Source organism: Chiloscyllium plagiosum, chromosome 19 (genome assembly GCF_004010195.1).
Source record: "Chiloscyllium plagiosum isolate BGI_BamShark_2017 chromosome 19, ASM401019v2, whole genome shotgun sequence".
Taxonomy (NCBI): domain Eukaryota; kingdom Metazoa; phylum Chordata; class Chondrichthyes; order Orectolobiformes; family Hemiscylliidae; genus Chiloscyllium; species Chiloscyllium plagiosum.
Genome location: NC_057728.1, coordinates 10,277,998 through 10,292,598, shown reverse-complemented (window position 1 = coordinate 10,292,598; position 14,601 = coordinate 10,277,998). Strand labels below are relative to the sequence as shown.

General features: G+C 43.4%; 1 protein-coding gene across 2 annotated transcripts in view; it reads left to right on the top strand.

Moving 5' to 3' along the window:
• The window catches only part of prickle1b (prickle homolog 1b), a 147,926-nt gene that overhangs the window by 21,795 nt on the left and 111,530 nt on the right, over window positions 1–14,601 (top strand). Inside the window, exon 1 of one of the 2 annotated variants that reach the window (XM_043709077.1) lies at window positions 9,716–9,738. The exons of the other annotated variant lie outside the window; for it this stretch is intronic. The gene's annotated coding sequence lies outside the window, so the exon portion shown is untranslated. Of the gene's footprint in view, window positions 1–9,715; window positions 9,739–14,601 lie in introns of those variants that run through there. 2 annotated transcript variants of the gene reach the window in all.

Sequence of the window (14,601 nt, the reverse complement as noted above, 5' to 3'; positions counted from 1 at the left end):
AAAGAGAAAATGCTGGAAAATCTCAGCAGGTCTGGCAGCATCTGTAAGGAGAGAAAAGAGCTGACGTTTCGAGTCTAACTGACCCTTTGTCAAAGCTCTCTTTCAAACCATCTTGGTGTGGGATGGAGGTGTAAAGAGATTGCACATCCATGGTGAATAGAAGGTGGTTAGGGCCTGCGAATTGAAAGCTGTCAATGTGTCGCAGGGCATCAGAGGAATCCTGGATGTAGGTGGGGAGGGAGTGAACCAGAGGAGTGAGGATGGAGTCGAGGTCGGTGGAAATACGTTCAGTGGAACAGGAGCATGCTGACACAATGGGTCTGCCGGGACAGTCCTTCTTGTGGATTTTGGGGAGTAGGTAGAAATGGGCTGTCCAGGGTTGGGAGACTACGAGGTTGGAAGCTGTGGGGGGGGAGGGGGAGGCATCCGGAGGAAATGAGGTCAGTCACGGTGTTGGAGGCAATGGCTTGATGCTCAGTGGTGTGGTCAGGCTCCAGGGGGAGGTAGGAGGAATCTGAGAGTTGGCGCTCAGCCTCTGCGAGGTAGAGGTCAGTACGCCAGACGACAACAGCACCCACTTTGTTAGCAGGTTTGATGACAAGGTTGGGGTTGGGCCTAAGGCAGCGAAGGGCAGAAAGTTCAGATGGAGAGAGGTTGGAATGGGTAAGAAGGGCAGAGAAATTAAGGCAGCCAATGTCCTGTCAACAATTGTCAATGAAAAGATCGAGGGCAGGAAATTGTCCTGGCAGGGGTGTCCAATTAGAGGTGGAATGTTGGAGGGATGTGAAAGGATCTGTGGTGCGGGGGGGCAGACTGTTACCCAAAGAAGTGAGCACAAAGTGGACTATAACCTGGTGTTGTGTGATTTTTAACTTTGTCCACCCTAGTCCTACGCCGGCTTCTCCACATCATTTTTCAAAAAGAAATAAGTCTGATTATTGATTAAGCTTAGGGTTTTTTTAAGCTCGCCATGAATGGCCAATTACGATCCCCTTTTATTGGGGCTCAGAGCTTCACCACTTTCTTCCTGGCAAATCAGAGCGATATGGACACAGAATCTTGGCAGACACGTCAGTGAAGTTCTGAGGGAGAGCTAAATTGTTGGAAGTCTGGTCTTTTTGATGAGAATTCAGACCAGAGTGCTCAACTGCACTTTTATAGCAAAGATTATGCAGCTCTTCAAATAACTTGGATCGCATCCATCCCTCAACCCACACTCCCAAAGTAGGTGACTAACTTAATCTGTACCTCACTGCTGTTTGAGACCAATGTTGTGCAGGTGCCAGTGTTGGACTGGGGTGGACAAGATCAGAAGTCAGATGACACCAGCTTATTGTCCAACAGGTTTATTTGGCCTGAGACCAAAGTGTATAAATTGACTGCTATAGTTGCTAAAAAAAACTAATTGCACTTAAAGAAGTAACTAATTGACTATGAAAAGCTTCAGGATTATCTTGCTATGCAATAAATGCAAGTTCTTTCTTCATGCTCTCTACACACCTGGGTGAGGTAAGATAATATTCAGATGGGGTTACTGTTCTTGAATGGTGATCCACTCCCACAAGCAGATAACTTGCTGACATTCAGGAGCTAAACTTAATACTCTATATGGGATACAGGTTGTTCGAGCCTGGGACTCATATTTTGTACTCCTACTGAAATCAATGGAAAGTAAAGGTGGATGTGGTAAAACAGATGATTGACACAAACCTACCTGAATCCACCTTCTTGGTTAAAGTTGAAGCTAACCATTACTACCATTGGGTGATCTAACAAAAAGATGTACATTTATGTAACACCTCTTCACAACTGCAGGACAACCTGAACTATGCTTCAGCAGTTGATGAGATGGTCTGTCATCTGACTCCATACCTGCTTCCTTAATGGATATAATTATAAACATCGGGCAGAGGCACGAGGCTAACAGACTAGGGTTCAGTGAAGATGACCTTTGAACTATCATTATATCATTAATGTATTGATATAATGTCTTATGGGTTTGTTAGTTCTGATGTAGCTTTTAATTTTTTTTAAAAGCTTAACACCTTTATTACCTTCGTTCATCCCTTGCCTTTTTTACTCAGCCTTGCTGAATTTGTAGCTCCAATGTCCAAATAAGGAAAGTGTCAGAGGGATCATCTGTCATTCCTCTGTTTATTCAGAAGGTCTGTATCTGAGCCAAGAGATGTCGAGATTTGGTGATACCGAGAAGATGTGGGGGTATTCTAAACAGTGGCTCAGTGGTTAGCACTGCTGTCTTGTAGTGCCTGGGACCTGGATTCGATTCCAGCCTAGGAAACAGGTCTGCGTGGAGTTAGTACATTCCTCTTATGTCTGTGTGAGTTTCCTCCCCCCGTCCAAAAATGTGCAGGCTTGGTGGATTGGCTATGCTAAATTGGCCATAGTGCCTAGGGATTTGCAGGCTAGGTGGATTAGCCAAGGGGAAGCAGGGTAACATGGATAAGATAGGGGCTTGGGATGCTCTTTGGAGAGTCGGTGTGGACGCGATGGGCCAAATTGCCTGCTTTTACACAGTAGGGATTCTATTACATTAAAGGCCTCAGCTGTGCAGCAGTCCAAAGTACTGGCCTGCTTTGGCACATGTCAAGCGCATCGAATCACAGTGACATACACACACACACTCTGATACCCAAAATGTACTGTTCACATTCAGTCATCTCCAAAGTGATCTTGAAATGCATCAGCCCCATGCTGGATAGTGTCCTTGAAACAAGACCTCTGCCTGAGTCAGCAGTGAAGTACGGAGCTAGGGTGGTAGACACAGAGAAAAGCAAAACCATGCAAAAAATATGGTGGTATGAGGAGGTTGGGGAGGAACAAGTTGGGCCAGACAATTGTCAGTTTAATGCTGAGGAACTAAGTGGCAAACCTCATACACGCAGTGGCTAGGAACATACTCATTGCGGTGTGAGAAATGTGAGCCTTTGCTCTCCAATTACATATAGTGAGACTGCAGTGATTCACTGCTGTGAAATATGGCTGCTTTGTATACTGCAGGCCACTCGTGGTTCCATAGTATTCAAAGAATGTCAAACTAACATAAACAAAGTTCATGATTCTAGCAAAGAGATGGAAGTATTTCAGCAACAGGAAATGCTATATACTGTTGACTGTACTATTAATTTACTTCAGAAATTCTTGGAGAAAACTGCCAGGAATCAGGAATGGATATAGGGGAAAATATACCTCACTAATTAGCTTTCCAGTCAGGAGGCTATGGCTAAGATTGTCAGCAGCTACTCTTGACCTATTGCAGACCTACACGGATTTCTGATGTCAATCTTTTCAGATAAGGCCCATAATGCACTGATAGCAGTGACATCAATAAATAACAATAAAACTGTCTTGTGAGTAACTCCGAACAGGACGCAGCTAAAATACTTGAGCTGTTTTTTTTTAACTGCAGCTCTTGGTTTTACTTTTCGGAAGTGAGACGAGTGGGATTGTGGGCAGGGTTACAGATTTCCCTGAAATTTTATGCATTCATTTACACAGCAAAAGCAAAATATTGCTTTTTCTTTTCAAATTTCTGATCGGGGGCAGCTGGAAATGAAGCTGTAAATTACTTGCATGCACTGAGGTCGTTTTTTAAAGTAGCCAGCAGCAAGGCTGTTGGGAGCCATACCATTTGCATAGTTCAAGGGGACACAGGGTAATAAATTATTGCTTTCCACAGCAGTGACTTCAAACGTATTGTTAGTAGTTTCTCGGTCCATTCCAGTGGGTTTCCCCTTCTTTGTCAAGAAAAGTAGATTTTAAGTGAGATTGATTAAAGAGCAATGGTCATGTTTTTTTTTCTTTCTTTGAGGCCTTATCAATGTGAACTCTAACTCAAAAAAAAACTTTGACAAGGGAGAGGAAGGCAAATGGTGATCAGCATACACAGGCTTACTTGGCCAAAAGTATATGTACCTGATCTTTTGTTGAAATCAGTGCTCTTGAAAGGGGATCTTTTAGTCAGCAGGGGGCACTCTTGACAAAGAAACTAGAATTGCATGAGCATGCTCAGGAAAGGAAACTGCAGGCAGTATTTCTCACTGATCGTGACACAAGCAACAAGTTACAGTTCTCTATTGACTAAAGAAAGACCAGCTTTCACTGAGTTTATTTGGAAAAGTAGCTGCACTTTTCAGTCAAATCTTGGAAGACCTGCTCATGGGTAGTTTTGGTTTACCAAACATTACAAGAGCCATACTTATAAAAATTAAATTTTGTAATAACTTATCACAAGTTGTAGTAGTACTGATACTCTTTTGCAAAAAAAAAATCATTTATCTATAAGTATATTACTCAACAGTTAGTGGAAAGATTTAATTTTTGAGATTATTTTTGAGATAAGATGGTTGTTAGCTGAAAAAGGTCAAATATTCTGATTCTGTGAAGTTTTCTTTAATTTCCACTTTTTTTTTCATCCTGAAAATAGTGCTAGGAATGACACCAGCCCAAATACATCTTGGGTCCCTGGAGACAGCTAGCAGTCTGATAGTTTCTGGAGTGCCAGTTCTCCACACATAGACGTAGACACACAGAGACACCAACGTATGTGCACACACGCACACAGAAACATACATCAGTACATTATACATACATGCGTGCACGCACACACACAGAGACACACTTCCACACAGATACGGATGCATGCACACACACAGACACATGCACCCACCATGCAGACACACAGATATTCACCCACTCACTGGATAGCAATCAAATGAAAATATACGGCAAATTTAAAGGGACGACCAGTTATGGTGCCTTGACCTCTGCTGTGCCTGGATATTAACAAACTAGCACATGGTCTGCATGGTTTGCGAGAAAGTGAGAACTGTAGCTGCTGGAGATCAGAGTCGAGAGTGTGTGGTGCTGGAAAAGCACAGCAGGTCAGACAGCATCCGAGGAGCAGGTTAATCGATGTTTTGGGCATAAGCTCTTCATCAGGAATGATGTCATCAGTCATCCTGATGAAGGGCTTATGCCTGAAACGTCGATTCTCCTGCTCCTCGGATGCTGCCTGACCTGCTGTGCTTTTCCAGCACCACACTCCGGACTCTGCATGGTTTATCCAACTAAGTCATCAGGTAAGCTTCAAGTGAGCAGCATCCTGTCCAACATTCTTCAGCACTCTTTTGCTTGATGATCGTTTGCACAGTTAGTATTATAAGTCAGACTTTTATCGTCTGCAATTCACCATTTGAACAATCCACAGACAGTGTATAGTAATCCACTGTATCACTTGTCTGTGCAGAATGCTGCACAGTCAAGATGTGCTGAATGTCAGATGACACATTAGACTGCCCTCCAGGTGAACCAAAAAGATTCCATGGCAATGTTCAAAGATGTGCAAGGCAGTCCTTACCTGTGCCCAGTCCAATGTTTATCCCATGACCAACATAACCAAAAATAGATAGTCATCATCTCCCATCTGTCTGTGGGAGCTTGCCATGTTTTCTGCATTGCTAATGAATCCTTTTACCACTTTGATCAAAGGCAGTAATTGGCCTGGTTGGGTTTGTCCTGAGTCTCTCTCGCACCTTGTTTTCTCTTTCAGTTTGCTCTACGTTCACTAAGTTACCTCCATGCCTGTGGGTACTTTGCTGAAGGTAGGGTGCAGCATAGTTGTGAGGAAGATGGAGAAGAAGGCTAGTGGAATGACCCCAATCCTTCACATTAGAGGAGGAGAATGTGACCATCATCCACCTCTAACCTTTCACTGTGAATGTTTGCATTGGGATCAGGCAGGAGTTGGAGATTGTTAGAATCTGGGGTGTAATGACAGCTCAAACTGATGGAATAACACCCTGCCAGCACAACAACCTTGCAGGACATCAGTGATTTATGCTTTCAGATTATGTGGGTGTTACATAGAAATATAGGAGCAGGAGTAGACCATTCAGCCCGTTAGCACTGCTCCTTATTCAATATGATCATGGCTCACCCATACATTAAAGCCCTGATAGGTCACATCAAAGGGTACTTTAGACTGAGTCACATTGCTGTGAATTTGAAATCCCATAGAGAACAGGTATTCTTACCTCAGAAAGATTTTCATAACAATCCAATACTTTTGTGGTTACCATTGGCAATACCAGATACTCTGGGGTTTGAACATGTCATTAACCAAAGTTTCTGATTACTACTAACTCACTGGTTCAGTGGAAGGTGGTAGTGGTGGTGGTGGTGGTGGTGGTGGTGGTGGTGGTGGTGGTGGTGATGGTGGTGGTGGTGGTGGTGGTGGCAATGTCACTGGGCTAATAATCCAGAAAAACCAAGCCAATGTTCTGGTGACCTTGTTCAAATCCTACCACAGCAGTTGGTAAAATTTGAATTCAGTAAAACACTGGAATGATAACCTGGTTGAATGGTAATTGTTTTATTTTTGTTTAAAAAATGCTTGTACACCCTTCATGAAGGAAATCTGTCAGCCGTACCTGGTCACTACATGTGTCTCCAGACTCACAGCAGCTTGGTTGTCTCTTAACTGTCTTTGGGAAATAAAAGCTAGTCCTTCCAGCAACGCCTTCATCTCACAAGCCAATTAAAAAATATCATAATACTATTGTTCCCTTTACCAAGCACTGCAGTATCAGGTGAACGCATACCTAAAGCACACAACTTACAATCTGACAATAATTAGCAGGGTCATTCAGGCTACAGTATTTCAAATGGGAAATTGAAAAATGGCAGATTTTAGTAAAAGTTGCATTACCAGCATCCAGAATCTCTGCTGTTCCCACCAGGCGTCACTGTTACTATATAAAATACCAGTGCTGTTGTCAGCCTGACATGAATGTAAAGAGCCCACTGAAGATTGAAGTACTTTGTGTTTACTGTCTCTGCAAACTGCAGTGTACTTCAGGGCATAATATTATTCAATTCGCATCATTCACAAACTGCATTGAGTTTACTGGCATTTTTGTTTCACTGGCAACACCTGGTCAGGGTGCGTGTTAGATAACATGCATTTTACTGCAGTGCAATAGCAGCTTCTCTTTTCATTTTGCAGCTGAGACTGAGATACGTTCTTGCTGCAGAATAGCAGGACATTTATTATGCAGTGAGTTGTGTTGAGTGTTTCATATTTAGGGACTGCTTCCTGTTTACACTGGGAGGCTGAAATGAAAGGTTTTCCATTTCCTAACGCTAAACCAGACGAGAGAATTTGGCAGAACGTCCAACTGCAAATAACATCACCGCTTTCTGACATGCGAGAAGTGGACAGGAGTAAGAAATCTGAGCCCAGACTCCGTGGCTGAAAACAATAAACTCAATGAAGCAAAAGCATTGAGGCCAGCAAAAAGGCACTTTTAAAGACATTGGAGAATCGACTGGGAGGCACTGTGTCAACTGTGGAGTGGTTAGTAGTACTCTCAGCCCTGTTGTCACAAGATTCTGGTTTCAAGACCCACTCCAGAACAAAAATTGACATCCAAGGCAGTACTGAAGGAGTTCTGCATTGTTGGAAAGTAAGATGTTAAACTGAGAACCGAGATAGAACTAATGTTGCCATTGTTCCAAGGAGCAGCAGAACAGTATCTCTGATGTCCTGACCAATATCATTCACAGTCAATCAGCATCACAAAAATAAAGTTATCTGGCCATTGTTGTGTATGGGGGCTGCTTATGCAGAGGTTGGCTGTTGTGTTGTTCCCATTACAATAGTGGCTGCACTTCAAAAGTACTTCATTGTCCGACAGTACAGCAAAGGCAGATTCAAGCAAGGCCTCTAAAAGGGAATTGGACCTGAAAAGATTCCATACCATTACTTAGGAGAAGATCAGAGCACTTATTCTCACCAATGTTTCTCCATTTACCAAAACATTGGATACTGCACTTCCTATAGTACAGCAGTCGCTACTCATTAAAAGCTTTTCTTTGGCTGTTAAGTGATTTGAGACTTTCTCCAGTTGTGGAAGGTACTATGTAAATGTAAATCTTTCATTTTTCAAATTATTGATCATCTTTAATGTCCCTTCATATGGCTCATGAAGGTGTTTTATCCTTTCAAGTGTGTGTGTGTGTGTGGTCAGGGATGTCTTGAACTAGCACCTTCATGATTGACAGTGTTTACACATTAGAACTAAATCAACAAAGGATCCGCACCGTGAAGGTTGAGAAACAGACCTGGTATCATCGGCTTCCTCCAGTATTGTTCACTTTCCAGTGCACACGGTGCAAGAGATTCCTGTTATACAACATGGTCAGCTGAGCAAAGACAATGCGTTTTGATGTGAATCAGTTGAGCTTTTGTCTCTGAGTGCTATCAGCTGAACTGGCTACATATCACCATTGAATACGTTTGAGCCTTCACACTGCACAGTACAGGAGTTGGGACTTAAAGGATTGATTCCATTGCATGATCACTTTTTTAAAAGCACACCATTTTGAAGCATTTACAGCCATCTGCTTTTGTGCAGCCTCGATTGAAGATTCCCCTACAACTCAAATAAATGTCAAAGAACAATTGGAGTCCATTTGTTAGACATATTGAAGTTGACAATAGATGTTGCTTTTGGAATATTTCTTGTTTACTCTATCAATATAAATGAAGCTATGATATGGAGGAGCCGGTATTGGACTGGGGTGGACAAAATCAGAAGTCAGGTGACACCAGGTTAAAGCCCAACAGGTTTATTCGAATTCACAAGCTTTAAGATGACTTCACCAGACCCCACCACCAGAGATATATTACCCTCCCCACCCCTACCGTCATTCCGCACAGACCAGTCACTCTGCAACTCCCTTGTTAGGTCCACCACCCCTCCCACCATCACCACCACCACCAACCCACCCTGCACTCCTGTCATCTTCCTTGCCACCTCAAGAAATATAAAACCTGTGCCCACACTCCCCACCCCCCCGACCCCCCTTCACCTCCATCCAAGGCCCCAAAGCATCCTTCCAGATCTGACAGAGATTTACCTGCACATACGAGCACCTTAACTACTGTGTTCGTTGCTCTTGATATGGTCTCCTCTACATCGGTAAGACAGGATGCCAACTTGCGGAATTTTTCAGGGCACATCTCTGGAACACACACATCAAACAACCCCACCACCCTATGGCCAACCCCTTCAATGCCACCTCCCACTCAGATAAGGGCAAGCAAGTCCTGGGCCGCTCCACCAACAAATCCAAGTCACCCGGTGTTTGGAGGAAGAACTCCTCATCTTCTGCCTGGGGACCGTCCAACCACACAGCACCAACGTTGACTTCACCAGTTTCCTCAACCCCCCTCCCCTCACCTCATCCCAGATCCAACCCTCCAACTTGGCACTGCCCTCTTGAACTGTCCTACCTCCTCGGATGCTGCCTGACCTGCTCTGCTTTTCCAATGCCACACATTTTGACTCTGATCTCCAGCATCTGCAGTCCTCTCCTGCTCCTTCATCAGTTGAAGTATATGAATGAAGAGCAGGCACTTTTTTTTCTTGCCATTCTCACATTCCAATGACCTAATGTAAACCTCTTTTCTCCAGCAGCACCCATCCGCCCCACCCCCAAACTATAACATAAATGCTGCCCCCTCCAAACTTCCGCTCTGATGAAGAGGCATCTGGACTCAAAACATTAGCTTGCTCTCTCTCCATGGTTACTGCCTGACCTGCTGTGATATCCAGTCTTGGTTCTTTGCAGAGGCAGACCACTCAGTGCTTTGAATCAGGTGTGCAAATAGACAAGTTGACGGATGATCTGATGTCGCCATAACTCTACTTTCCTGTAAGCTTTTGACTTATTCAAAGAATTTATTGAATGCAGCTTTAAAAATATGAAATGAGTATGCCTCCAGTGCTCTCTGGGGTAAAGAATTCCACAGACTAATGATCCTCTGGGCGATGCACCAGACTTGAGCCAATTGACAAGACTTCAGCCAATTGAGACATGATTTATGAGAATTCTTCTGTAATTGCAAGGCTTTGTAGATGGGCTCAACCCACTGATCCTACTCATCACAAATTACTGTCTCGGTCTCACAATTTATAGCATCACAATCATAGCTCCACAGTGGCTTCTGTGTGCCTCAAGTGCCCTCTTGCTTTCAACTGTCAGATTTTTTTCACTGCTACTCTGAAAGCAGCGGAGTACTAGTCCAATCCTAATTTCTGGTTGCTTATGATGCAGAGGCAAGACCTCATCATCATGCACTGACAGTTCACCCTATTAACAGTCACAAAGACGTGGTCAGCAATATTTGTCTTATGGCTGAGAACACTGGCCATCAACCATGCTGCCTTGGAGGTCAACTTTTGGCTCAAGGTCAGCAATCAGAGAGGTTGATTGGTTAGTAGCCCAACATTTCCGAGCAACATTGAGCAACATACAGTCATAGAGCTATATGGCATGGAAACAGACTCTTCAGCCTAACCAGTCTATGCTGACCATAATCCTAAACTAGACTAGTCCCACCTAATGAAGGGCTTTTTCCTGAAACATCGATTTTCCTGCTCCTCGGATGCTGCCTGACCTGCTGTGCTTTTCCAGCACCACTCTCATCTAGACTCTGATCTCCAGCATCAGCAGTCCTCACTTTTGTCTAGTCCCACCTGCCTGCATTTGGCTCATATCTGTCCAAACCTTTCCTATTCACGTACTTATCCAAATGTCTTTTAAACGTTGTAACTGTAGTGGCATCCAGTACTTCCTCTGGAATTTCACACACGAAGCACTTGCTTTGTAAAAAAGAAAATGCCACTCATGCCTTTTTTTTCAAGTCTTTCTCCTCTCACCTTTAAAAGTATGTCCCCAAGTCTTGAAATCCCCCACCCTAGTAAAAAGACATCTGCCATTCCCTTTACCTATACCCTTCATCATCTTATAAACCACTGCAAGGCCCCTCTCAACCTCCTACGCTCCAGTGAAAAATGTCCCAGCCTCTCCTTACAACTCAAACCCTCCATTCCCGGAAACGTCTTGGTAAATTTCTTCTGAACCCTCTCCAGCTTAAATATCCTCCCGACAACAACTCCAGCTTAAATATCCTCCCGACAACAACTCCAGCTTAAATATCCTCCCGACAACAACTCCAGCTTAAATATCCTCCCGACAACAACTCCAGCTTAAATATCCTCCCGACAACAACTCCAGCTTAAATATCCCTTCTGAACCCTCTCCAGCTTAAATATCCTCCCGACAACAACTCCAGCTTAAATATCCTCCCGACAAAAAATTCTGTCTTTCATAAGTCCAATTATATTTACGTGAATGCAGATTCTTTCAGTAAAAAGCAGATACATTTCTGGCATGCAAAAGTAAACCAATAAGCTTTGCAGTTATTTTTTCTAATTACTGACTTTAACCACGATTAAAGCAGTTTGATATATAAATAAATTCTATAAAATTGGTGGCACATGTATGGTTTAATTTCACAGTGCTAAAGTTTACAAAATTTGTGTTAAATCTAATATTGGGTTAGAATATGCCAATGAAATATATTGGACAAATGTTACATGAGATGCATGGGTGGCATGGTGACTCAGTGGTTAGCACTGCTGCCTCACAGCACCAGGGACCAAGGTTCAATTCCATCCTTGGGATTCTGTCTGCGTGGAGTTTGCACATTCTCCCTGTGTCTGCGTGGGTTTCCTCCTGGTGCTCTGGGTTCCTCCTACAATCCAAAGTTGTGCAGTGGTTAGGGGTAAATATAGGGCAATGAGTCTGGGTGGGTTACTCTTTGTAGGGTCGTGTGGACTTGTTGGGGTCGAAGGGCCTGTTTCCATACTGTGGGGATTCTATGGATTCCTTTGCAACATCATGGAAATCAAATGGAAGGACAAAGTGCCCAATGCTGAGGGACTTCAAAAAACAAAAAAAAAATCTGAATTTAAGTATTCCTCATTTGGAGCTCCGGTCTGATGGAGAGGGCATACACATAAATGTGACAGGTGAAAAAATCCTGAAGTGATCATGTTTTCACAACATAAACTTGGGCACTGCTTGTGAGATAGACCAGCAAGAAAGATTCCAGGGTTCCTTTGAAAGTGCAACTCGGGAAATGGGGCACGCCGACATGAACTGTGTGAGGAAAAATGAGAAGGAGCTACTTAGGGAGTGATCTCAATTTGTGGCGATGCATCCTTTGAGAGAAGATAGTGTAGAATACAGGCAGCAAAGGATATGGTGACCTGACATGAACAGACAGTGCTTCTTTGCATTAAGAGTCTCAACGATTCATCCAAAGTAGTTCAGATGTCCGAGTTTACAGCAGTTCCCTCTGTTTACATGATCCATATCAGAGATTTCCACCAGCATTTCACCTTTTCACACAGCATCATTGTCTTTCCACTTCCTCCTCCCTCTCCTTTACCCCATTTTCCATTTGCTTCCGGCAAACTCAAAAACAGGCCCTTTCGGCTGCACCTTGAAAATTGGTGGGTGCCATATTTTCGCCAACTATCAAGCAGCTGAGCCAGAATACTTCAACAAGCACAGGAGTCCGTTTTAAGTACAATTGGTCTCACTATTATACACCGCACCATTAAGTTAGATACAATTGGACTAGAGGATTCGGGAATCCTGTGCCAGATTAAGCCTTGGTTCGGATATTTTTCAATAACAATGTTAGAATTGTAGAATCTCTACAGTGAGGAGACAAACCATTCGGCCCATCAAGTTCACACCACCCTCCAAACAGCATCCCGTCCCTGCATTTCCAATGGCTAACCCAGCTAGCCTGCGCATCCCTGGACGCTATGGTCAATCCACCTAACCTGCACATCTTTGGACTGTGGGAGGAAACTGGAGCAAACCCACACTGATGTTGGGAGAATGTGCAAACTCCACACACAATCGCCCAAGGCTGGAGTTGAACCCAGGTCCCTGATGGTGTGAGGTAGCAGTGCTAACCACTGAGTCACCATGCCACCCATAGAAATGCCATTAAAACAAAAGTCTGTCTTTCAAAACTGCTGTCTTGAATAACTAAGTGTTGCTAACCCTTGATGGACATGTTCTGGGTAATGACTGCTCCTCTGTCAGACTCCTGCTAATCACTTGTCCAACATGTGCATCACCACACAGTCTTAACTTTTGGTGGCATTTCAGTGTGTTCGGGTTTGACTTTTGAAAATCTAGTTGACCTTGCTAAAACAAAAGAAGATTGGACAGTCCTGATAAAATCACCCTTGCCCACATTGTAGAAAGCCACTTAGGTAGACAGCCAGGATCTACAGCCCTGTTAGTGTGCACCATTGAGAACTCCATGCTCACAAGTAATGACCACCTTCGGTAGAAATGGAAAATCGACTGCAGTTTTGACAGTAAATTCTAGCCAATTCTGACTAAATGAGCAGGTGAGAGAAAGCACTGTAGAGAATACCTGAGTAATTTCTGGCATTTGAAAATTCAGTGAACATGATTAACAGTTGAGACATATGACCCTGATTGGGCTACTTTGGGTCAGATTAAAGGGCCCAAACCAACACAAACAGGAATGATATACTGCTCACAGGTGTCTTCCTGACAATGCTTCAGGGAGGTAGTTTATTCAACAAGGGGGCACACAATAAGGCTAAATGATAAAAAAGATGAACTGTTTACTTCAAACCACACAAATCAGTTAACAGTAAATTGTGGTGTTGACATCGCCTCTTTGACAAACTAATTTCAAAGACACTATTCAGGACTCGTTTGGTGAGCTCACAATGCTCTTTATGCTGAAGTTATAAAATCAAAAAAACTTAACACTGAGCTTAGCAAACACTAACCCCAGTTTAAATAAGATGCATGATACATTATGCCACGATAAGTTTTGAAAGCTAATAGTTTGAGGTTAAATATCTTTTTGAACTCGCCAGCTTTCCCTTTTCCAATCCTTTTATAAATATTTTGAATCCTTGCTGCCAAATAGACATGGAAAAGTGTCCTTTTTAACTTCCAGTCACAACTGTATTTTCCACTCTCTGCCTGATCAGTAATGGGGAACATTTCTACTTACCTCAGAGTTACAAAAAATGGAAAATGAAATGAAGTTCCCATATAAATTGTTGTTCGGTGATTGTTGCAGATTAGTGAAACTTGAAAGGGTTCAGAAAAAGTTTACAAGGAGTTGGAGGGTTTGAGCTATAGGGAGAGACTGAATAGGCTTGGGCTGTTTTCCCTGGAGCATAGGAAGCTGAGGGGTGACCTTATAGAGGTTTATAAAATCACAAGGGGCATGGATAGAGTGAATAGCCAACATCTTTTTCGTATGGTAGGGGAGCCCAAAACATGAGGCCATAGGTTTAAGGTGAGAGTGGAAAGATATAAAAGGACCTAAGGCACAACGTTTTCATGCAGGGTTTGGTGCTTATATGGAATGTGCTGCCATGGAAGTGGTGGAGGCTGGTACAATTACAACATTTAAAAGGCATCTGATGGTTATGTGAATAGGAAGGGTTTAGAGGAGTATGGGCCAAGTATAGGCAAATGGGACTAGATTAGGTTGGGATATCTGTTAGGTATGAAAATGTGTTGCTGGAAAAGCGCAGCACGTCAGGCAGCATCCAAGGAGCAGGAGAATCGACGTTTCGGGCATGAGCCCTTCTTCAGGAATGAGCCCTCATTTCTGAAGAAGGGCTCATGCCCAAAACGTCGATTCTCCTGCTT